Raw genomic sequence first — 25,545 nt, forward strand, 5'->3', positions numbered from 1 at the left:
CAAGAATTTTTCAAATTCACTCTACTTTCATACTCTATCCCACTTTAAAAATTAAAATTAAAAAATATATTGCCCATATTCTGTGTACCACTTTTGATATGGATAATATATGGATAATGACAATATGTCACATATCATTCACAACTTACTGTTTATTATTTGATTTCTATTTGTCAAGAACTGGGCATACAAAGGAAAAAATGAATAGTCCCTACCTTTCAAGAGCATATAGTCCATTGGGTAGATAATACACACATTTAATTATATATATGTGTGTGTGTGTATGTATATATGTATGCATATACACATATACACCCAAATGTATGTATGTGTGTGTATATATACACATATATATGTGTGTGTATATATATCTATATATCTATATATATCTATATATCTCCCTATATCTATATATCTATATATCTATATCTATATCTATATCTATATCTATATCTATCTATCTATCTATCTATATATATATCTGGAAAGGAAGGTAGGTATGTTGGAGCCAGATTTTGAAGAACTTTCAGTAACAGAGATCAATCAGTCCTCATAGGGAAGGCACTAACATTAATAGACTGGGAAAGGCTTCTTGCAGTTGGTGGAATATTAACTGAAAATTGAAGGAGGCTAAGGAAGCCAGGTGTTGGAGATGAGGAATTCATATATGTTCCTACAAATAATAAGGGAACCAATGGATTTGTTGAGTGTAGTAGTTACATGGAGTGTTTATGAGTATGTACATGCATAAATACATATACAAATATAATGTTTATATGTATATTTACTTATACACCTTGGGGTATGTATTCATATATCACTGCTTATGAAGTTCTTTCTTGATAGACATTAAGGAAGCTAATGTAAATAGTATTCTCTCCATTTGACAAATGAAAAAATTGAAATGCCAAGAGGTAAAGTGGCATAATTTAGGTTTAACAGTTTTAGTAAGGATTGGGTTCCAAGTCTTCTGATACTAACTCTATCCTTATACTATGAAAGGCAGCTAGTTTGGTGGAAAGAATATGTTATCATAACATTTTGGTGGTCAAAAAGGGTAAGATTATGTTATTTTATAGAATCACAGAATTTGTTTCAAGTTGGTAGCCCATCTGGTCCAACTGATGACTTAAAGGAATCCTAATTATCATATCCTAGACATGTTATAGTCTAACCTCTATTTGAAGAATTCCAAGTATGTGCCTCTGTGTGTGTGTGTGTGTGTGTGTGTGCGCACCACCTCTCAAAAATGCCCTTTATACTTTTAGAACATTCTAATTGTTAGGAAGTTCTTTTATAATCATTTTTTTTTCAGTCACGTCCAACTATTCCTGACCCAACTTGTTTTTTGAGGGGTAAAGACACAGTATTGCTTTGCCATTTCCTTCTCCAGCTCATTTTACAGTTGAAAAAAACTGAGGCAAACAGGGTTAAGTGACTTGACCAGGGTCACATAACTAGTAAGTATCTGAGGCCAGATTTGAACTCAGGAAGATGAGTCATTCTTTTTTTTTTTTTAAGTGAGGCAATTGGGGTTAAGTGACTTGCCCAGGGTCACACAGATAGTAAGTGTTAAGTGTCTGAGGCCGGATTTGAACTCAGGTACTCCTGACTCCAGGGCTGGTACTCTATCCACTGTGCCATCTAGCTGCCCCAGATGAGTCTTTTTGACTCCAGATCCAGTATTCTGTCCACTGCACCCTTATGAAGGACTCCCTGATACTAAACCCAAATGTGTTTCTTGTCACCTTCTTCCTGTTTTTCCTGGCTCTTCCTTCTTGGGCTAAGTGGACTAACTCTAATCATTCTCCTATATGACTATCCTTCAAATACTTTAAGACATCTATAATATTTTCCCTAAGACTTCTCTTCTGCGGGCTAAAGTTAATCATGTTCTTTCAAATGATACTTATATGTCAAAGAGTCAATGGCTTTAACCATTCTAGTTGCCCTGCTATAGACACAGTCTCTATTGATAATGTCCTTCTCAAACCTTCGTATACAGAACTGTCTTTAATACTATAGATGGGACCATAGTGTGGTTCCTGTTCTTGGAAAATATTTTTGTAAAACCTTAGTCTTTGGGTTTATGCATTTAATGACAAAATTGATATTGTCATTCTACAGTTCAACATGAGTCAATAGTTTCATAAGGAAGAGGGAACCCAGAGGAGCAGGAGCAATAATGACACTGCAGGGTAAGGAATAGCTTCATATCCAACCTCATTGTCTCCAAGAACTCTATGAGAAACAAGGTGACAGAAATCTATACTGAGGTTTCCAGCAGCTAAAAAGAAACCATTTAAACTTGAAACTCTTTGGGAATGAAATTCTGGAAAAACTTAAGCAACTCAAGCTGAAATTAAGGGAAATTTCATTAATACTTTCAATATTCAATATTTGAAGGATGATATTCAAAACATATTGTGGTACTCCTAGCTGTTAATATGGTTTCCATCCAAACTATGTGGAACATGTACTTGCCAAAATCTTGAGTGAATGCCATGATTATAGGAAATTTCCTTTCTTGCCTTTAGGTATTAACCAAGTTTTCTTTGCAAATTTTATTTTACACTCCCTTCTTTTAATTCCTTCCCCTTTGTCCTCTAAAAATTGTTGTTCAACTCTTAATCTACATTTGTTGACTTCTCTTCTTTAACCCCCTACCCGAAAAATCTTGACAATGTTGTGAAAGGGAAAAGGGTAAATTCTATTGGATTTTTTTTTTGTTGATAAGGAAAATTTTTGAAGAATGTTTGAAAAAGGAACTATTTTTCCCACAAATCAGGTTAATGAAGTTTACTTAGGAAAGCAAGCTCCCCAGGTTACAGAGCTCATCTTCAGGCTCACCACTTTTATTTCATTGTACTTATACACCAACATTCCCCCTCTATTCAATGAGTCTTTTCTTTTTATCCAGTTTTTCAAAAATTACTCAATCAATAAATATTCATCATTAAGATTTGTCCATATCTGCACAAGGATATGTTGGACACAAGGTCAGGAGAAGACATGGTCTTTGCCTTTAGTAAGCATACAATCTGACTGCTCTATTTTCTCACCCCTCATCCCCCAAAGAAACCAACTTTCTATTTCTTTTGTTTTTCCTGTCTTCTAATGGACTTTCTTTTCTATGGATTAATGAAACAGAATTCATACCTACTAGTCTATTAACCTGCTATTTCTTTAAAATTAACTAAAACTAAAGGAATCCCCCAAAACCATTCCTCTGGATTCCCCAGATACATTACAATCATCGGTACAACATAAATTAAAAGAGGAATTTCTCTGCTCCCTCACTTGTATCTCTTCTGTCAAATGTTTTATTAAGACCTTTTCATGTTGTAGGTGCTTAATTATTGTTTGTTGAATCAAATTTTCTTTCTTCAAGGCCATGCTCAATTCCCACCTCCTCCACAAAGCCTTCACTAATCCCTTAGGTGAAGCTTACCTCTCCCAGAGGTGGTATGTGTAATTGAAAAAATACTGAGTTTGAAATCAGAGAACCTTTATAAAAATCCCAACTCTGCCACTTATGGGTAGTTTGATCTTGGGCTAGTCATTTACTCTTTGTTTCAGTTTTCTTATCTGTAAAATAAGGGAGATGGTTGGCTAAGTGATTTTCATCAAACTCTAAAAGCTATGATTCTATTTTGCCATATCAGAAAGTACACTTTGAATTTGGAATCCAGGGAAATGGATTCAAATCCTCATTCAACTACCCACTATCTGCATGACTTTGGACAGATAATTTAATCTGCTGGCCTGTGACCTTATCCCTAAAAGGAAGACATTGTACTAAAGTCTTTAAGGCTTCTTCCAACTCCAAATCTATAGTTCTATAATTTGCTGTCACACACAACCTTGTATGATCATTATTTGTGTAACTATTGTATTCTTTTTATTGCATAAGCTCGATATTTTTCATGTTTGCACCCCCCCCCAATTGTGCCTTGTGCATAATAACAATAACAGCAATAAAAGTTTTCTGAGCTGAATTGAAATGATAGGAATCACTGTCATTTGCCTTTGGAAGAGGGAATGCTGCTGTCCAAACCTCAGGTGCTGAATCCTGGCCTGGAGAAAGCCCAGTTGTTCTCTTTGTCCTCATTAACAAATCAATTTCTGTAATTGGGTGGTCTATTGTTGTGGTTTAAATCTCTTCCCCAATTTCCACATCTAGGTCTTTTACGTTGCTGTATTACTTCTAAGGGAGGACCAGCCTTTCCAAGCCTCATCTTCCATTTCTTCCATGGACAACCCTAGGCTATTCCTAAAATATCTTATTTTGATTAATCCTTTTGCTCTTCTCTAAAACATAATCCCTTGAAGTTTCAGTTCAAACCTCTCCTTTTCTGGCTACCCCCACTTTCAAATGATTCCTCTTATTTCTGAAATACTAGATAGAGAATTGAACATTTATCATTCACTTAGGTATTATTTACGAATTAGTTTTGTTTTGCCACATTTCTTTTTATTGTTTTGAGCTTCTATTACAATAATAAATTTCATATGTATCCATATATCTATCACTTTGAAGTTACAAAGTCAGGTAGTACTGTATATTGTGAAGAACCCCTCCTCCACATGTAGTTCTCCTGCTCTACTGCTTCTTAATCTTCACTTCACAGTTGACAAACTTATATTGTTTAACTTTTCAAATGATTATTGCAAAGTTCCTTAAAGGTAAGATTCTTCATGGCAAAAATGGTGTCTTACTCATCTTTGCAAGCTCCACCATGCCTTGAACATAGTGGGTGCTGGATAAATATTTCTGGCTAGACTGTTGGTAGGAAATAAGTTCCCATCTTGTAAGCCAAAGACATTTTGGATGTCTCTCATTAAAGGAGGGAGAAAAAGTCCATAGGTGAGGAGGACCTTAAGTGAAGCCAACATAAGCAATGATTATGGCACCCACTCCCTCAAACCTTTTGGCAGCTCTGTCAGAGCTATTTGGTTGGGGACTGGGTGGAGGGGGGGGGAGAGGGAGAAGCGGAGGGGAGGAAGGGACTGGCAACAGAGGACGCTTGGAATTTGTCCCCTTGGCAGTCAGGAAGCAGCTTCTTTGCTTCCTCATCTTGTTGCTGATCCTGCGGAGTGGAGAGGGGCCCCTCCCCCCCCTTCCCTTTCTCTGGCTCTTTATGTTCTGTAAGGGGGGGAGGGAAGGGGTGGAATTTGCACATCAGGCTTCCCGGAGCCGCAGACTGGGTCTTGCGCCCTTCGTCCATTTCTCCCTTGGTACCTTTTCCATTCCTTCTCGCAGGAAGATTCTTCCCTCCGCCCACTCCCAATCCCTTTTTCGCCCTCCTACCCCGCTGGCGCGCGCACAACGGGACCCCGGCACGTGGGCGCGCGGGAAGAGGCGGCGGCGGCGGCGGCGGCGGCCAAGGCTGCTGCTGCTGCTGCTGCTACTGCTATTGCCCAAACCGGCTCGAGCCTTGGCTGCTGCCGCCCTCTCAGTCTCTAGCCGGAACCCAGCAGAGCATCAAGGGAAACGGGGATCTGGGAGAGGGCAGTACAAGCACAGAGAGGGGGAGGGAGGGAGGGAGAGAGAGAGAGAGAAGACATCGTGGAAAGGGGGCTTGGGGGAGGCGGGTGGGTTGGGTAGGGAGAGCCCTAAAGCCCAGAAGCCTGGGAACGAAAAGGAGAAAACCCGTTCTCCGGCCCCCGCCCTCCTTCCCCGCCTTTCTCCCTCCCTCCCTTCTTCTCTCCCTCCCTGCCTGCCTGCCTGTTTGCCGGAAAGCACGATGCAGCGGCGCTCTGGGTAGGCGGCGGCCGGCGGGAGCGGACAGAGGTTTCCCCGCAGCTGTCAAGGCGTCCGGCTGCTCCCTCCGGCTGGGGCCTGGATTCAGGGGGCGGCCGGATCGCCAGCCCCTGGCTAGAAGCTCCGGGAGGGCTTGAGAGTCGGAGCCGCAGCCAGAGACAGAGGAAAAGAGCGTCGGTGCATCCAGCCGGGTGCTTAAAGTCCAAGGAGAGTTGGTGCTGCTGGGGTCGGTCACCCCCACCCCCCCGGCCCGCTTCCCACCCAACTTCGTTCCCAGCCCCTTCTTCCCTCCTCCTCCCCCCTCCTCCTCCCCCCATGCTGTGGCTTCGCTGACTCGTCCAGTGGAGGGATGTGCTCCCGGCCGGGCTGCGCTCTCGCTGCCTCTCCCCTCATGGGATTGCCTGCACAGAGAGGCTGGAGTTAGAGTGCTTAGCTCCCGCGGAGCCGGGAGCAGAACGGAGGGGGAGCAAAAATTAACACACAGACATACACAGAGAGACCCATACAGTCCTTCCGCTGCACTTGCTGCTCGCCCTCCAGTCCCGCGAGGGGGCGGCTCCGGCCGGCGCCCAGACCAAGGGGTGAGTAGCTCGCCGCCGCGCCCAGTTCCCCACTTTAGCGCGGGCACGGTCTCTCTGAAGTTGTCGGTTTGCCCCTTCCTGGGGAAGGGGACCCGAGGCTCGGCCCGGCCTCCGAGAGGGCAACCCGCTCTTGTGTTCGGGTCACTGGGGAAGTTGTGGCTTTCTCTGTCTGTGACCGGCAGTCTCGCGGAGCTCCAGCTCCACCAAACCCAGCCATCTCGCTTGGTTCGCAAGTTGTCCCCCTCCCCCCTCGCATCCCAATTCCGAAGCGGGTATCAGGGATAAATAGGAAACAGAGGGAGAGGGACATACAGCGCACTGCTCATAGGCTCCTCTTCACTGGATCTTGAAGCAGGGGTGTCCATGGCAGGCTGTTCTCCCATTGCAGTTTGTCCGCAGGTTAGCAGGTGCAGAATGTAAGCGCTTAGAGATCATCGGCAGGGATGGCTGCTAGGGCGCGGGAGGAGGCCGCGTGCACTTCATTAAAGGAGCGTTGAGCAGCTTGAATATTAACAGCAGAGCGTGTGTGAGTGTGTATGCACTGGGGAGAGAACGGAGCGGCAGGAGGATACGCGCGTGAAATTATTCAGCTACAGGAATAGAAGACACATCCCTGAGCAGGCAACTCTAAAAAATCCAAGACCTAGCGGGGAGAAACGGGGATATCAGTGACAGCTCAGGGTTTGAGGATGAGAGGGTAGGATACACAGTGGCGCTGCAGCTGGACAGAGCTTGGCGAGGACTCCGAACATCCAACAGGTGACTGCTGGACCCAGTGTCTTTGTGACTGGGCGCGGGGGAGGGAATCCCGTCTCTAACCTCCTCCCCCCCCCCCGCCTCCCCGGACTTTTTGGCTGCTACTGCTCTGGGGTAAGATATCTCTAAACATGGGTTAAGAAAATGCACTTCCCTTTTCCCTGTGGTTTTATTAGCTCGTCCGACTCAGTGTGTGTACGTGTACGTGTATGTTTGTGTGCATGTGATGTTTGTGTGTTTATATATGTGTGAGCACACGAGCGCCATCCAAATGCAGTTGCCTTGATGCCTCTTTGGGGAAACAAGTGAACTCTCTGTTGAGGGCCTCTTTGTGTCGCTAATAGAGGATGTGACTGAACTTCAAGGCAATTGAGGCCCCATTCAGAAAGGATGCTGCAGACTTGGCTGGTCCTTAGTTGGAGTGGGCAAGCTGCTGCTTCCCTCGGGAACGCGGGCACTAGCCCTTCCGGGTGACCCAGGCTCCAAGCCTTCCAGAGCCTAAAGGCCTAAGACTACGCCAAGAACCATATCTTAAGGAAAGCTGAAGGGATTCCTCTGTATTGTCCCTCCCTTCCTCTTTTCACCCAGCATTGGTTGCAGGTAGCCCCCACCCCACCCCCCTCACTTTAAATCCTAAAATACGTGTGTATGTGTGTGTATGGCTCAAGTTGGTTGCCTGTTCAGATAGAGTTTGGTGAGAGATTAAGTTTTACTGCTCTGAGGTCGGGACAGAGAGTGAAAAGCAGTTGGAAGGACGGATAGGACCCTGGAATCCTTTTAGAGCTGCCTATCTCTTGGAGTCAACAGATAGATGAGTGTAGTGCAGGGAGCTATGGATTCAAGTCCTACTTCAGCACTTAGTAGTTTGACCGTAGGCACATCTCAGACTTCTCAGAGTTTCTCTGTAATTTGTGGATAGTGATTCCTACTAGGAGGAGATAATAGATCTCAGTCGTAGGGAAGTACAAGTGACACCGAAATGCCCTGAACGATCACTCCTGTTCTTCAAATCCATTTTTCCTCCTGCTACTTAAAAAAAAAATCCTTCCAAGCCCTGCTTCCCTTTCCTCCACCCCTTTTCCATTTCGGAGATGTTTCCATTCCTAGCCCTGGAAAAAAAGGCTCCAAGGCTGAGGTTGCAATCTAATTCGAATAGTGTTGGCCCTTTGACTGAAGCTGGTCCGCGGTATTAGCATGGGGCTCACGCATTCAGGGGAAACGTGGCCGCTGTTGGCGTCTTGTTGGCAAAGGGGGCCGGCGGGATCCGGCCACTGGTGGGAGCCGAGGTTCTGGGAGCAGGATTGGGGGCCATGGAGTGTGTGTTAAAAGGAAAGGGAGAGACTGGGAAGGGATAGATAGCGATAAAGACAGTGATTGTGTGATTTTTAATTTGTATAAATCAAGCCGAGCTTCTGAAGAAGTGGACACAGTCCCTGTTCCCTACAAGGCTAGTAGCTGCTAACTGTTTGCTTCACCAGGGAGTCGTGAATTACGCTGAAATTGCCTACTCCACTTAGGACTGGAATTAATTGTCAAAGACAGGGATTGAAAGTTTAGCTCTTGGTAAATTCACATAACGACAGGGACATTACTTTTCGCTGAATTTGTCTCCGTGAATGAATATCGGGTAGATATGCATTGATTGATTGATTGATTCATTCATTCATTCATTCATTGATTCATTCATTCATTCATTCACCCACTCAAACATTCATTCACTTAACAAACATTTATCAAGCACCTACTGTGTCTATACAGTGCACAGGGCATTACAGTACCTTATAGTAGAATGTGTACGTGGTAAACGTTGTAGGAATCCAACTCCCCGCCCCCCACCCCATTTGTTCTAATATTCCCCTCCATCTGAAGTTCCTTGATATAGTGGAAAGAACACTAGACTTGGAGTAGGGGGCAGTTAGAAAGGCGCTCTCGTAACTCCCATCAGAATATGTGAGCTTGGGCAAGTTCTGTCACTTCTCTGAGACTCAGTTTCTTCATCTGTAATATGTGGATAGTTATACCTGCACATCTTTCTCACATAGCTGATTGTTAGGAAATCCTTTAAGGGTACTGGAAAATCAAGCTATCATTATCATTAGCTGTTGGATATTTGCAAATAACTGCATTTTAAGCTGGCTTCAGAGAACCTGTCTTCTCCTTCAAAGGAGTACTATGTGAAGTTTCACTTTAAAGGCAAAGGAGCAGAAAAGCTGCGGAGCAAAAATCATCACTTGCTCAATTCCATTAGCCAATAGGCCCTCCAGCAAGGCAGTTGCTGACTGGGGGTGTCAAGAGTCTCCCTCTACTTAAGGGCATCTTTAATTCTCTTTATTTTCTGTCCTGGGCTCTTTTCATCATACAGCTGTTGAAGCTTTGCCTTCTGATTGGATGGTTTATAATCAGAGGACTAGAGGGAACAAGGCAGAATAGAAATAAGGCACCCCAGGTTTAGGTGTGTTTTCTGGATTTGAGCAGTATGGATTAGGAAATCTGTTGACTGTTATTTGAGAAGTGAACTGCACAGCAATCATGTAGGCATTTGTTAAACTATTTACTTCCTGCCCTGACAGGATCAAAGCATTCAGAAAGCACAAAGTGCTTCTTAACAGCCTTAGTGTTCCTATTTGTACAAATCATTGACACAAAGTGTCACTGGGAGGCAGGTTAGAGGGCAGTTGTGTCAAAAGCTACTTTAAGTAAAGCCCCCCTAGGTTAGTGGAGTCTCAGATAAGTAGTAGCAGGTGACACTCATGGATTTGCCTGCCACTTCAAAATCATGATTAAGAATTATCTTCCTGGGTCCCCCATAATATTTGAATGACATGTTCTACAGATAAAAAAGAAGTGACCCCTCCTCCACCCTCAGTATTTCACAGTAGTCTGCTTAAATTTAATGTTGTGCTCTGCAACATCTCAGGTATCTTCTGATATTGTTTTATTGGAAAGTGACTGAAGTTGTCAGACTTCTTATTTAGCCTACTGTTTTCTCATCTTTCCTTTAGAGATCATTCATTTTCTGAGACTGTGCTGCTTTTAACCTTGACCTTTTATTTGTAGATAGTAATTGAGCCCTGGGTACCTCTGACAAGCTGCTGTCAGAGTTATACTATTTTTTTTTTTGTTTTGCTATCATTCAGAAATATGGAACATAAAGGAAGGACTTACTGGCATGCAAAATGTCCATGTGTTTACATATTGGCCTTTCATTGCAGTTTCAGTGGTAAAAACCTATTTTTTAATCCATGATGTAAGATTGATCAGAAAAATAATTCATTATTTTGGGGGATGTTTTTTGTGTATTCTTGTTTTTTCCTTCCTTCCTTCCTTCCTTCCTTCCTTCCTTCCTTCCTTCCTTCCTTCCTTCCTTCCTTCCTTCCTTCCTTCCTTCCTTCCTTCCTTCCTTCCTTCCCTTCCTTTCTCTTTCCTTCCTTCCTCTCTTCCTCTCTCCTTCCCTTCCTTCATCCTTTTCTCCCTTGCTTTATTCCTTCCTCCTCCCCTCCCTCTCGCCATACTTCCTTTCCTCTTTCCTTCCCTTGACCTTCTAATTAAATATATTAGATTGGATTGAAATAAGTGGTAGATTCCTTCTTCTGGTATAATTCTCTCCATCTTTAAAGATCAAATATCATCTCTACCAGGAGCCCTTTCCTGTTTGACCTTTCCCAAATCAGAAATTGTATTTTCTTCCTTGGACTTTACATAGGATTTTATTTGTATTTCTCTCATGTATTCATCATGTTCTATTTTGTATTATAGTTATTTTGTGTGTGTCAAACTCTACCCTCCTCTACCCCACCCAAGCAATCATTAAGCAAATAAAGACAGTGTGGTGAGTAGAAAGGGTGCTAAATCAGTTATCTATTAGAGATATATAGATATCTAGAGATATCTACTATGCAATTTGCTACCTATATGACCTTGGTCAAGTCATTTAATCTCACAGCATCTTAATTTTCTCATATGTAAAATGAGGGTATTGGATGATGAATTCTACATCTCTGTCCTGCTTTAAATTTATAATTTTATGAAGATGGAACGTACTGCACTGCACACAATAGGTATTTTATAATTAAAAACAAGATTAAACCAACTGAGAATTAGGGGATTTCTTGTGCAGTTTGAATTATTATAATTCAAAATGATTTGATGTGGACTTTCATTTTGAAAGGGGGCTAAATTGAAATTTTAAAATGTAGGAACCTTAAGTTGTCAAGTAAATGTATACCCCAAGAGCTAGAAAAAAGAGAAAGATGGTGATAGTAGTTATAGATAAATTAGGATAATAGTGTTTGAATATGTTGCAGTGGGTTGTTATTTAAGAGATGATTAGAAGGAGTGTTTTGATTTGAAAGTGCTAATGTGATTAATAATAATAGGTGACATTTGCATAGAAGTTTGCAAAATTCATCTGAACCTCACTACAACTCTGGGAGGTAAATGCTGTAGATTTCACCATCCCCATATTACGGATTAGGAAGCTGAGACTTAGAGAGATGAAATAACATGTGCAAAGTAATGAAAACAAAGCTAGGGAGCCAATTTGTTTGATTCTGTCTTGCCATTAGGTGATTTTAACCTTTCTGTAGGATATGGGTTCTCCCTCCAGTGGTATAGATTGCAACCAATTAGCCACAGAAAGTTAGACACAGAAAGAAAGTCTTCTCCCAGCTCTAAAATTGTCAAGATTAAGGACTTCAGAGGCACAAGTCTTTTTATTTATTGTCTGTTCTGATGCCCTCAGTGTGCCTCTGAAAACACTGAAGTCCAAAGAATGGACATAATTTTCTCAAGGTTACAGGCATGTGCCCAGATCTCCTTCATTTGTATTTAGCTCACTGCTATTCACTTAAAGGGAAGGTAATTCCCTGTTCTGCTATGAAAGGTTGGGGGTTGGTAAAAGTTCAAGTGTTTCTTGTGCCCAACTGGTCCACCTTCTGCAAAATGCTAAACTTGAACTTAAAGTGAGACAGATTGAGTTTTGCATGAGGATTTGCTGATGGGGCAAATCTCAGATTACAGGGAAACAGATAGAAGGGTGACTTTCCAAGTGCTGTGTTAATAAGATCTTGCTTGTTCCTGGAATACCAACCTATTTTTTTTTTCCAGTGAGATTACTTAAGGTTATCATATCCTTGGCCTTTCTTTGAAGCCATTCAGTGTTGGATTTTATGCAGATTTCAACAAATGTGAAAGTTCATTGACCCTTTTCATCATTCCTAATGCATCCTGGCTAGACATCATGGTATAGGGTCCTTAACAATGTTATGGATCAGACAAGGTTCCCCTATATTACTGAACAATTCTGTATGTATTTGATTAAAATCACCTTGGGATCCTTCTACTCTTGGAGTGCTTTGGTGTATGACTAAATAGCTCAAGGCTTGCTCAGCCCAAATATAGCCTCCAATGCTGGACTCTGTGCATTGCACTATGGAGTTGTTAGCACGTAGATCTTTATCACATGGTGTCAATATTATGGAGATATTAAGACACAGATCATTGGTGCAGTATATTGTAAATGATCCTTTGGAAACATTATAATCAGTGCTGACAAGGCAACAGAAACTTCTTAATGTAGCACCTTCCCTGCATTCAAAGAGGTTTTGTAAATCATTATCAAAAAAGTGAAAGCAAATACTCACCAGGGAGAAGCCATAGGAAAAAAAAGATGGGGCGTTTTTATCATGGAAGTAGGCCCTTTTCAGTGTTAAAGAGCTGGGTGGATGGGTAGAGAAAGGAAGGAAGGGACTACTGAGAAGAGTTGAAGACAACACTGGGCAATTTGAGAGAAGCATCAGCAAGAACACTTGTTCCTGAAATATCATACTCATTATCTTGTAACAGCACTGAACATTTCATCATTAGAGATTAATTACTTTGGGTATAAAATGCTTGCTTATTTTCAGAAGATTATTATTAAAAATTAAACTACCTTGTATAAGGATATAAGGTGAATATTTTAGCAGAAATTCATCATATTACCCTCTGAAGCTAGCTTGATAGTGAGATCCTGGCAGAATGTGACCTCAGATGTTAATCTCTGTGGAAGTTATGAAGTGATCAAGATTGTAGAAGAGAAGTTCACTGAAATGGGTTTAGGTGACTCAGCTTGAAGGGTGAAGTTGAGCACAAAGAAGAATAACCAAATTTTTAGCTGGAGGTATTCAGTTAGTCTTTAAGATTTTCAGGAATAGTATATGTTAATGGTACTTAAAGTGATAACCAATAATTCTAAGGTATATAATCAATATCCTTTGTTATTTAGTAAGGCAGCATGGTATAGTAGAAAGAGCTCTGGGTTTGAAATAAAAATTGAGTTCAAATATCAATTCTTTTCACTTATTAGCTATATGACCTTAGGCAAATTTTTGTACCTTATCTGTAAATTTTGGTGTTTGGACTAGATAATCTTTAAGTTCCCTTCTAGCAATAAATCTATTTATCTAAAAACTCATATATATATATATACATATATATACACATACACATATATGTATACACACACACACACACACACACACACATATATATGTATGTATTCATAAAACCTTAGATCTTAAAGATACCTGAAAGGTCTTCTACTCCAGACCTAGAGGTAGGCCAGTGTAATTGACAAAACACTTGATTTGGAGGCATAGGATTTGTTTAAAGTGGCAGCTTTGTCACTGTGGCCTTAAGTACATAACCTTACAGGTGACCTTGGTTCCTTCAACTTCAAAATGAAGATCTAGGACCAACAGCCCTTCAAGCTTTAAATCCTATGATTCCCTTCATTTTATAGAAAAGAAAACTTAATCAGCACTTCTATTTGACCTTGTGACAAATTCAGAACCTTATTTGTGGAGGAATGAGAGAGTTTGTCTTTCTCTCCTATTATGTTGCAAGTTCGTTGAAAGCAGGGTCTACTCAATCTTCAGATGCCTTGAACAGGGTTGGTGCTTATTAAACATTTGTTAAAGGAATCATAAATGAATGAATGGCTGAATTTCATTTGAAATTATTTCACCTTCATACAGAGGTGGGAAGGGGAGTTTGAAAGGTTAGCTGAACCTGTAAGGTGAAATATCCTGGGACTGAATCCCCTAAGAACTATGAGTTACTCAGTTTCTCCAGGACTGTCTTGCTTAGTATATTTATTATTTTAGAAAATTCAGTTCTAGCAAACAGATATTTATTAAGTATTTCTGTATAACTATTATGTATTTATAATATACTATGTATAACTATTTATTTAGTCCATGCTTTGTGCAAAGCACTGTGCTCAAGTGCTAAGAGAGACACAAATTTCAGGATATACTTTCTTCCTTTACATTTTTCCCTCATGGTACCCTTAATCAAGTAGGATGATATGGGGCAAACCCAAATAATGTTTCATGCTTTAGAGGAGTATAGAACAGGATGTTATGTGAAGGCTAGAGGAAAGGGCATTACTAACACTTGGGGTTAGGAAAGGTCTTATGGAAAAGGTGTTACTTAAACTGGGCTTTAAAGTGAAGCAAGGATTCAGCAGGCATGGAGGAAGAGGGAGGGCAGTGCAAGCATAACGGGAGAGAGAATAGATAAGTTAGATTGTCACGTAGGGGATGTAGAGGGGAGTAAAAAAGATAAATCCTTCTTTAGAAGCCAGAAAAGGAAGGTTGGCACCAACATGGGAAGGACCTTGAATACATTTTGAACTTTAACTGAAATCTGCTTTTCAGTGGGTGGGGATGAATTTGTATTGAGTCATCCTCACTCATCCTTTTCTCCTGAGGAGTGTGTAATTACAAGATAGTTGACAGGAGTTAGGCGGGATGGGGTTGGAGTTATCATTTGTGACCATGAAAGCAATCCCATTCTTTTTCGTGATCTTCCTTAGTTGTGACCTTGTCCTCATAAGCAAGGTCACCTAGCAACTGACAGCCATTTTGATATTCCTTGGGAACCCAAATCCCAGAAAACTTTAGTGTCATTCCTGGTTTTGGGAAAAAATTATCTTTGTTTTGGGTGTTATTTTCATTAAACAAGTTGTACTGAGTTATTAAACAAATTATTAGTTATAGCACTTATATTTTAACCCCATCTTGCCTTCTCCCCATATAATTTTCTTTTTAAAATACAAATTTATTTATTTTTATATGAATTTGTAATCAGTTCCACCCACTACCCACCCCAAATGGAACAACAAAAGGAAAATAAACCCTCATTTAAAAAATATATTCTCACATTAGCCATGTCTGAAAGCTTTTGACTCTTTCTTCCTTTTGAAAATGAGTAGCATGTTTCATATTTAGTCTTCTAGATTTTTGATTTTGCATTAATTATAGTTCTGAAGTTTATCATTATTTATTATCTGAATTATATCTGAAGTTTTTTCTTATATAATTTCACTGATTTTATAAATTGTTCTTGTTCTGCTCTCTTCACTCTATTATTTCATAGAGGTCTTCTCAGTTTCCTCTGCAACTGTCTATTTTGTTATTTCTTATGCCACAATAATATTCTGTTATATTAAAATACCATAATTTGCATAGCCATTCTCCAATGGGATACCTCCTTAGTTTCTGATTTTTGACTCCTATAAAAATAGCTAATATATATGTATATATGTATATATATGTGTATATATATATATATATATATGTGTGTGTGTGTGTGTGTGTGTGTGTGTCTGTGTGTGTGTGTATTTGCATAGAGAAGTCTTTTTTTTTTGCAGGGCAATGAGGGTTAAGTGACTTGCCTAGGGTCACACAGCTAGTACTTAAGTGTCAAGTGTCTGAGGCAGGATTTGAACTCAGGTCCTCCTGAATCCGGGGCCGGTCCTTTATCTACTGCGCCACCTAACTGTCCCTATAGAAGTCTTTTGAACTCTTTGGCCTTGCAGTGTTATAGTTAGGTCAAAGAGTATTCACCACTTAGGAACTCTATGAAAATTGTTTTCCAGAATGGCCCTACCAACAGTATGCTGGTGTGACTTTTTCCCATAGTATCTCCAACATTTATCAATTTGCTCTTTTTAAACCTTTGTCAGTCTAAAGGGGGTGAGATGGAACATTAAAGTTGAATCAATTTGAGTTTCTTTAATTATTAGTAATACAGTCCAATTTTCATATAGTTGTTGATAGCTTGAACTGTTTCCATGAAAACTGACTGTTCATATCCCTTTTCTATTGCTAAACATATTATTTTCAATCATCAATAGGATCATAGCGTTATAACTAGATGGAACCTTTGAGATAATGTAATCCAACCATTTCATTTGACATTTGGGGAAACTGAGGTCCAGAAGGATAAAGGATTTGCTCAAGCTTATTTAAGAAGTAAGTAGTAGGAGTCAGATGAGATGTAGGATTTATACCCAGTCCTACTCTGATTCTAAGTCCAGTGCTTTTTTCTACTGTATCCATGGTTAAGCAATTGAAAAAATATATGTGTTGGTGATGGTGGTAGAAGTGATTGAATTGGGGGAAGTTTAGAGACCTAATTCCCCTTGTCTTTGAGTCAGAAAGATTGAAACTGTAAGGCTGGACATGGAAGGGTCCATAGAAATGATCTAGCCCATTCACTTAATTATTTTTTTTGTGGGGCAATGGGGGTTAAGTGACTTGCCCAGGATCACACAGCTAGTAAGTGTCAAGTGTCTGAGGCCAGATTTCAACTTAGGTACTCCTGAATCCAGGGCCAGTGCTTTATCCACTGAGCCACCTAGCTGCCCCACCATTCACTTAATTTTACAGATGAAAAACTGAAATCCAACGTAGTGAAATAATTTGCTCAATACTCCACAGTGGTTTTGTGCCAGAGCTAGGTATAGGGCCCTCATTTGCTGACTTTTATTTGTGTCATGACCACTTGAAAGTTAAATCAAATATATTTAACCAAGGAAGTAGCATCATGATATGGCAAACTCATTTGCTTTTATACCTTAAACGTAGTCTATTTGGCCCAAATTCCCATTTACGCATGTCTGAGTTAATGGTTCTTATGCTTTTTCTGCCAAGAATCACTTTTGGCCCTGGTGTCTATTTTGATAGCCTCAGTTACTGGAGGAAAAAAAAAATCTATGCCAGGCATAAGATGCATTGATTATAGTCCTCCCCCTTCTTTTTTTTCTTGCTTTACTTTATTCACTGAGTTCCACATTATATCTATGCTACTTCCCTCTTCTATAGAAAAAGCATATGTGTGTGTGTGTGTGTGTGGAGAGGCATGATGAATCATCTTTCAAACAGTTTTATGGAAGTGCCAAACATGGAACCAAGTTCCATGTTGAATCCTCAAAGAGTTTCTATTGAGTGATGTGAAAATTGTGACCAGAGGGCAGAATTTTGACTCTCTATATCTAGGATTGTTCTTTTGTTATATTTGAGAGGAGAAAAAGAATGTGGAAGCCAGGGAGCTTAGGGCCATATGAGTTTGTCTCTAAGGTCCCTTCCATCTCTAGGCCCTGTGATCCTATGTCAGGGGATTCCCCATGTTCTTAGATGAGAAAATGAAAGGCAACTTTCAAATGTCTTTTTTTTTTTTTTTGGAGATTCAGAAATTCTGCAACTCTTTTCTGTACTTCCATTCCTAGTGATAATACATCATGTTGGAAAGGACTGTTTTAATGCTACAATAGAGGTGTGCAGTAAAAATGAAATATTACATTTGATCTATACCAGCAGGTGCTGTCTCATAGGTTTTCAGAAAGGAATGCTGCTATTATATTATTGTCTTGCACTTTCCTTCTAAATTACAGGGAAATGGATTGTCTTTCAATCGATTTGGGATTTTTCCATGATATGTTTGTGTCTGAGGCCCTTCCTAGGTTGAGAAAACCCTTTGGAAATTCATGGAATGCTAACTTTTCAGTCTAGCAACAGAAAAAAATAGGGAAACTATTTGAAAGCCACTTGGGGCAAGTGGTGACTATGTCTTTCTGATTGGAAGGCAGACAACTAGGCAAACCCAGGTGACATTATGGAAGGAACAAGAATCTAATTCCCAACCTGGGAGTTTTGTGTCAGTAATTAAAAGGAAAAATTTTTCTGTGTGATCGATACTGTAGATTTTTTTAAAATTCGGAGAAAATATCAAAGTAACATTTAGGTACTCTTAAGAAGATATGCTATTTCATTGGTATAGTGCAGTATACATCTCTATGCCTCAGTTGTTTTCATGGGTGAATATGACGAAAATAAATCACCTAAACGCTAATCCTTTCACTACAGTCCCTAAGAAAAATATTTTAATGACCCCCCTAAACAATGCCACCTATAATGATTTCCCCAAAGTGATATAAATATATTCTTTGCTAGAGTCTTATTCTGATTGTCTCATCATGGCATAATGGTGAATTTGTATTTCCAAGGGCTGTGCCAACAGGACATTGCCTGTCTGGAAAATCTTTACAATACAAATAAATACAATGGAAATATAAACAGTAGTAGACTGCATGTCAGTTCCTTAGCTAAGTTCAGAGAGACCCATCACCAGGTTGGTTTCAGGGTAATAATTTTATTTTTTGGTCTCAGCAACTCACAAAGACATTCTAAGATGTAGGGAGACTGTGCTTGGCATTAGTGGAGGGGGAATCCCTACCACTTAATCACATGTTTGAAGTATCAAATGACCAATCATCTTGAACTTGGACAAAAGCCTTCTAAATCATGTTTCTACTCATGACCCAAGTGTATAATGGAAGTTTTATTTTTATCAGTTCTGTGTGTAGGCATTTTATAGAAAAGAGATTCCACATATTCTCCAAGGAGGTCAAAGGTAGAAAAGTAATATAGATGTATGTATGCATACATGTGTATACAAATACATGTATATGCTCCTTGAAAGCAAGGACTACCTTTTTACCTTTGTATTTTTAGTGCTTAATTCCTGGCACATAGTAGGAACTTTATTTATTTATTTATTTAAAGCTTGCCAATTTAACTTGAATATGTCTCTATATCTACCTATGAAAAATATTTATAGCAGAACTATTTGTAGAAGGAAAGAACTGAAATCCAAGTAGGTGACTATCAGGTGAAGAATGGCTATGCAATTTATAGTAGATGAGTGTAATTAGATATCACTAGACCATAAGAAATGATGAAGTTGATGAATTCAAAGAAACATGGGAAGATTTTTGTGAACTGATGCAAAGTGAAGTAAGCAGAACCAGGAAAACAATAATCACAACTCTAATAGTATAATTAGAAAGAATATCCAAAATGAATCTGAAGAGTGTGCAATTAAAATGTCAAATCTTGATTCTAAAGAAAAAATGAAAAAAATATTCTTTCTTCTATTCTTTGCAATGGTCAACTATGGGGATGGAACATTTTATAAACTGTCAGATGTTTTGTTTTTCTGAACTCCTTTCCCCCCCTATTCCTTTTTTATCTTTCTTGCAAGGGATGGCTTTCTGGATAGGAGTGCGGAAGAGAAATATTTTTGGAAGTAAAAGTCACATAAGAAAAAAGATATCAATACCTGTTTTAAAGGGAAAAACATAGAGTTCTAGAAAATAGATTTTCAGCATTTAGTGTGAAAGACCAGATTTTCTCTCTTTTTTATTTTCCCCATAAGGGTTCCTGGCTGGCTGAATGTCACTCAGCATCAAGCCATCTACTGATGGTTTTAACTGCTGATTATGTCCTGCTGGGTGACCTGATGCTGACTGACAGTGCAGCATTCTTGTGGTGGGGCTATCAGGACCCTTGAAGGGTATGGACTTGTCTTCCCTCTCTCTCTGTCAATACAGTACAGGGAGTCTCTAGCCAGCTGTCTGGAGATAGGAAGTATGGGTTGCTCTTCTGCAAACTTGAGAACATGAGTACATGCTTCTGAATTCTCATACTGCTTTTAAGCAGAGTCTTTACCACCTTTGAAGTAACCTTTGAAGAGAATTTTCCAGCTAGGTTTCAAGTGATATCAATTGGACAATGCCCTGTCATATTTCAATTGAAGTTCTCCAAGGGCATTGTTAATGTCCATATTATTTGAACCATGAAAACCAGGCATTTCATATGGAGGCCACCTGGTGCAGGGGAAAGAATATTAATTTAGGAGTCAGAGGATCTGGGTTCAAATCCTTGTTCTGCTACTGCCTCCTGCTATCATCCATTTTTATGATTATGTTTCTTCATTTAAAAAAAAGGACTAGATGATCTTTCAGGTCTCAAATGATCAAATAATCTTAATTTACAGGTAAAAATGGTTAAGGACAAAGATAATTTTGTCTGTGATACTCCATTCTTATCCATGGAATTGGAAAACATGCCACAGTAGAAAGAGCACTGACTAGGAAGAGGACATGAGTTCAAATCCCACCTTGCTGCTTAGCACCTGTGTATCCTTAGGGAAATCAGTTTACCATTCTGAGGCTCAGTTTTCTCTTCTATAAAATGAAGGGGTTGGTTTGGATTGTCCCTGAAGTTGACTCCAGCTTTACTTTTATGGCCCTATGAACTTCACACTTCGAAATCTTGATTCCAGAATCTAAGTGCCTGATTATCCAACTATATCATGACCATCATGACCATCATCAAACATTTTTACTAACTGCTTACTATATTTGAGGTACTGTACTAAGACATGGGGATACAAAGAGAGACAAAAAATGCTCTACACCTGCAAAGAGCTCAGATTTTCATGATGAAGACGACATAAAAAAGTATGTACTCACAAGAATGTATGTGAACATGTATGTATATATACATATTTATATGCAGATATACATACCTATTTATGCATACATATGCATGCATATATATATACAATATATGTAAAATTGGGATACTTTATATGTATATGCACTCACTAAACTCCTATATTTATGGCCCACCATACATATGAACATGTATACACATATGTGGGTAAGAACAATTTAGAGTTAGGGAGATCTGAATTCAGATCCTGCTTCAGAAGATTACTAGCTATGTGACCTTAAACTGTCACTTAAACTCTCTCAGTCTCATCTAAAATGGAAAGAATAGTAGTACCTACCACTCAGAGTGACTGAGAGGATCTAATGAGATAACACATGCACAGCACTTAGCAAACCTTTAAATGTTATGTCAATGCTACTTACCTACCTATGTATTCTATGTGTGTCTGTTTCTCTGTCTCCCTCCTCTCTCTGCCTCTGTCTCTGTGTATCTCTGTCTGTCTCTTTCACACATGTACACATTAGTATTTTAGTGAATTGGAGGTAATCTCAGACAGAAATCACTTAGTAGGGTAGGGGTGGGAGTAGGTCCTTGTAAAAGGATTTCTGCAGAGATGATAATTGAACTGAGTATTAAAGTGAGGCAGGGACCTCAGGAGATTGAGGTAAGAAAGGGGACAATTTCAGGCATGGGGAACAGGTGAAAAGGTTCAAGGTTTCAACAGATGGAGTCTAATGTGACAGAAACATGGCCAATTTCTTTGCATCACAAAGCACATGAAGAAGAGTAAAGTGTAAAAAGACTAGAGAGGTAGGAGTGGGGAGGTTGCAAAAGGCTTTAATAGACATTTAGAGGAATGTATATATACTGTGTGTATGCTTTTGTACATGTCAGAGACATGTTGAACTCAGTAAAACCTGTTTGTTTCATTGTAATAATTATTTATAAAAACATTCACATCATCAGAACTATCATCATTTAGCTTGTGCCATGCCTGTTTTTTCTTGGAATCAGAGTCTCTGACATATTCACATATTAAACTTTGTTTTTCTTTCAAGGCTCACCTGATCTCATCTTTCTCCTCTGTCATTTAAACTTCATGATCTTAACTTGTAATTTGTCATATACCTTCTTTTTTATTAGTTATATTTTTGTCTTATCTAACCATAGACTGTAAGCTTCTTAGGGCAGGGACTTTTTCTTACACCATTTCCTATCTTCTATATGGTTTATTTTCTAGTAGCCATAAAAGAAATGATTTAAATGAATATCTCCTTTATCATGAAAACCATAGCATCTTCTATGGAGATGGAATTTCCTTTCTTCCTATCCTCCCCCACCCCCAACTTCAATCATCTTTCTAAGGTACTCATTTTAAATAATGTAGCTAATTTTCCGATGTCATCCTTTTAGTTAAAACATATAAGTTTTAAAAACATTTTAATGTTTTAAAGGCAATTGTAAACAATTTCAACAGAGAGGTTGTTGTTTGTCCTTCATTCTCAAAGAGGACCAGTGACATCAGAAGAGTGATGTCTGTATTTGCAAGTGAATTGGATATAAGGGAGGCAGGGTTCTGCAAAGTCGTCAGCCTCACTCTCTTCTACAGAGTCAAAAGAGTCCAATAGCAAGACAGGCCAGGAAAACTGGTGATGACCCCAGATATAGTGGGAGACCCTGGCTTTTTTAAGGTAAAGTCTTTCCCAGGTCTCTGTTTCTCTGAGGCACAACTATTCAATGATAAAAGGCTACATAAGAATTGAGGGAAAAGATAGCTTAGTTTGATTTCACAAAAGAATCAGTCTGGGATGGGGGAAGACCCTCAGAGTTACAGGGAGAGGTATGATAAGAATAAAATGTTAGCTGGCCAAATGGTAAGAATTCAAGATGATAGGAAGGCTGCCAACATACCCTCTCTGGTTTTCTCATGATTTCAAGAGAAACAGAGAAAGGCCTCTAGGACAAAGCCTCTTAAACTGTGGGGTCATGTATCTGAATGTAGGGGTCATGAAAATTTGGTAGTAAATGTTTGATTTGTATACCAATTTTGTATGCTTATATATCCGGGGTCTCATAAAATTTCTCTTTTGGGATCTCTTTCAGGAGGTGATTGGTGGATTCTTTTCATTTCTATTTTACCTTCTGCTTCTAGAATATCGGGGCAATTTTCCCTCAATTTCTTGGAAGATGTTGTCTAAACTCTTATTTTGTTCATGGTTTTCAAGTAGTCCAATTATTTTGAAATTATATCTCCTGGATCTATTTTATAAGTCAACTGTTTTTCCAAGGATTAATTTCACATTGCCCTCTATTTTTTTAATTCAATTGGATTTGTTTTACTGTGTCTTGGTTTCTCATAAACTCACCAGCTTCCATTTGTTCAATCTTAACTCTTAGGCAATTATTTTCTTCAGAGAGCTTTTGTATCTCCTTGCCCATTTGACTTTTCAAGCTGTTGACATTTTTCTCATGACTCTCCTGCATTGCTCTCATTTCTCTTTCCATTCTTTCCTTCATTTATCTAAATCTTCCTTCTATCTTGCCTACTTTCTCTTCAAAGTACCTTTTGAGTGCTTCCATGGCCTGAGACCAATTCATATTTTTCTTGGTAGCTTTGGATGTTGGAGCTGGGACTTTGCTATTATCTTCTTCTGAGGGTGTATTCTCATCTACTTCACCCCCCAAAAAGCTTTCTATAGTCCACTGCTTTCTTTGCCTCTTATCTCAATCCTGAAGCAGATGTCTGATTGAAATCTGATTCTCTATGGTTTAAAGCTTGGTGTTCCCGTGCCCCTCCCCCACTGGGCCACCACCACTTGATTCAGCCCACTGGTTCAGAACCAGGGTGCTTTGCCCCAGTTCCAGCAGAGACTGCAGCCACTTCACCCTGGCCAACTGCCGAACCCCCTCACCAGTCCATGAGCTGAGCTGAGCCTCAGAAGAAGCCACTGTCACCAAAGACTCCAAGGTGCTAGAGGTGTGGTCTGTTCCTAGATGGGTCAGGACCACACACTGAGCTCCTCTTTCACCCCAATCAGCAGGTGATCGCAGTTGCTGTCTTTGGCTGGAAAATAGTCTCACTCTGTTCCTATGCAAGTTGGGCTGCTCTGGGTTTTTTTATGGCATTATTGGGGAGTGAGTGGACGGGTTTATTGGGAGCTTACAGGAGTCAAAGCCTCTCTTTTTCTATCTTGGCTTCTCCCCCTCATAAAAATTTCTCAGGCAAAAAGGGGTCACAAGTGGAAAAGTTTAAGAAGCCTTGCTCTAGCATATTGGGTGTACCCTTTGTGGCAAACTTATGGGAAGGTATGGATAAAATGGCAGGCATGGGTGGCTTGTGATTTGCATAATTGGAGGAAACATCCAGCTGGAGTCAAATATTTTGACTACAGATAATAATAAGTGCAATCAGTTATTTTGTGTTTGCCACTTACTAACTGTGTGATTATAGGTTAGTGATGTAACTACTTTCAGCAGCAGTATCCTCATTTTCAAAGTAAGAAGATTGGATTAGATGACCCCTAAGGTTCCTTCCAGCTCTAAGTTTTAACAATCTATAGAATTTGATACTCTGAATACTCCTTGATCTCATTGGTGAGGGGGCTCTCTCCACAGATGCAGCTTGCATATCTGTCACACTTGCTCATCCTATTTGCCTGTCATCTGTATTTTAGCACAAATCCTCCATCAATCATAGTGGGGGCCTTATGCTTTATGGTTTTTATTTTTGAGCTAGAGGGTATCTACATGGAGTATCATTAATTTCTCAGAGTTATACCCTGGGTCACTGGTGTTTTATGTTGACTAGGATTTTGGACCAGTTATCAGCTAAGTCAATGATAGGGGACATACCTGTATTTTGAGGAAGGGTTCATCATGCTAGGTAATGGACTTTTATTTGTGTGGAATAAAACTATCATTATTTGTATCCAAAGGCATAAATTAGGGGTTAGTACAAACTATTTAAAAGGTTTACTTGTGGTTTTTGTTTTTGTATCACATGCAATTCCAAATATATTTCATCACCCCTATTGAGCCCTCCCTGGAAATATAGAAAAAAAGGTAAATAATATGAACCAAAAACAGTAAGCATATCCAAGAGGGAATAATATATTCTTTATCTGTTATCCCTGTACCCCCACCACCACTGAGCAGAGAGAACTACATTTTATCATTTATCCTACTGTAGCCCCTACCATTTCCAAACACTCATACAAATTGGCAAATAAGGAATTTTTAAAAGTCATTGGACTTTGGCCAGAAATATTTGTAGATGGAGGCATTTTTAGATTCAATGAATCACTCTAACAGCAATTTCTGAAGCTTACTAGAACCTTGTCGGCTAACACTTTCCAGTTTTTAAGCTTCACAATGTTTATTACTGTAAACAGAAAATCCAAGGAAAAGACTTGCTGTCTGAGATGGTATCTAATGAATATATTTCTACTGAATTAGACAAAATTTTAACAAGAAGAATATCTTCTAAATGATTATAGAAAGATTATAATTATAGAAATTATAATGAAAAAATGTAGTCAATGCCTTCAAACAATTTTGGAAAAAAATATTGGGCTATTCCTATATTTATTGCTATTAGGATAAGAGAAAAGATCAGCAGTTCTGTTTAGCTCTTCTTCAGTAGCAAAATTACGCAGAAAGGAGCCCTCCCCCCCCCCCCCCCCATATTTGGTCTGCCTGCTTTAAGCCAGTGAAGCTAAGATAATATGATAAACTGGCCTGCACATTCAATCTTATCTCATCAAGACTGCATAAGAACTGACACTTTCCTATAATATGGCTTGATGCTCTGATTGCAAAT

At 39.5% G+C, this 25,545-nt stretch overlaps 1 protein-coding gene across 2 annotated transcripts in view; it reads left to right on the plus strand.

Moving 5' to 3' along the window:
* Positions 1-4,442: 4,442 nt before the first annotated feature.
* Positions 4,443-25,545, plus strand: part of SGCD (sarcoglycan delta) — a 1,325,612-nt gene continuing 1,304,509 nt past the window's right edge. The window contains exon 1 of one of the 2 annotated variants that reach the window (XM_043990097.1): positions 4,443-7,104. The gene's annotated coding sequence lies outside the window, so the exon portion shown is untranslated. The remainder of the gene's footprint in view (positions 7,105-25,545) is intronic. The other variant, XM_043990098.1, reaches the window with a different exon arrangement.

Source organism: Dromiciops gliroides, chromosome 2, assembly GCF_019393635.1.
Source record: "Dromiciops gliroides isolate mDroGli1 chromosome 2, mDroGli1.pri, whole genome shotgun sequence".
Taxonomy (NCBI): Eukaryota; Metazoa; Chordata; class Mammalia; order Microbiotheria; family Microbiotheriidae; genus Dromiciops; species Dromiciops gliroides.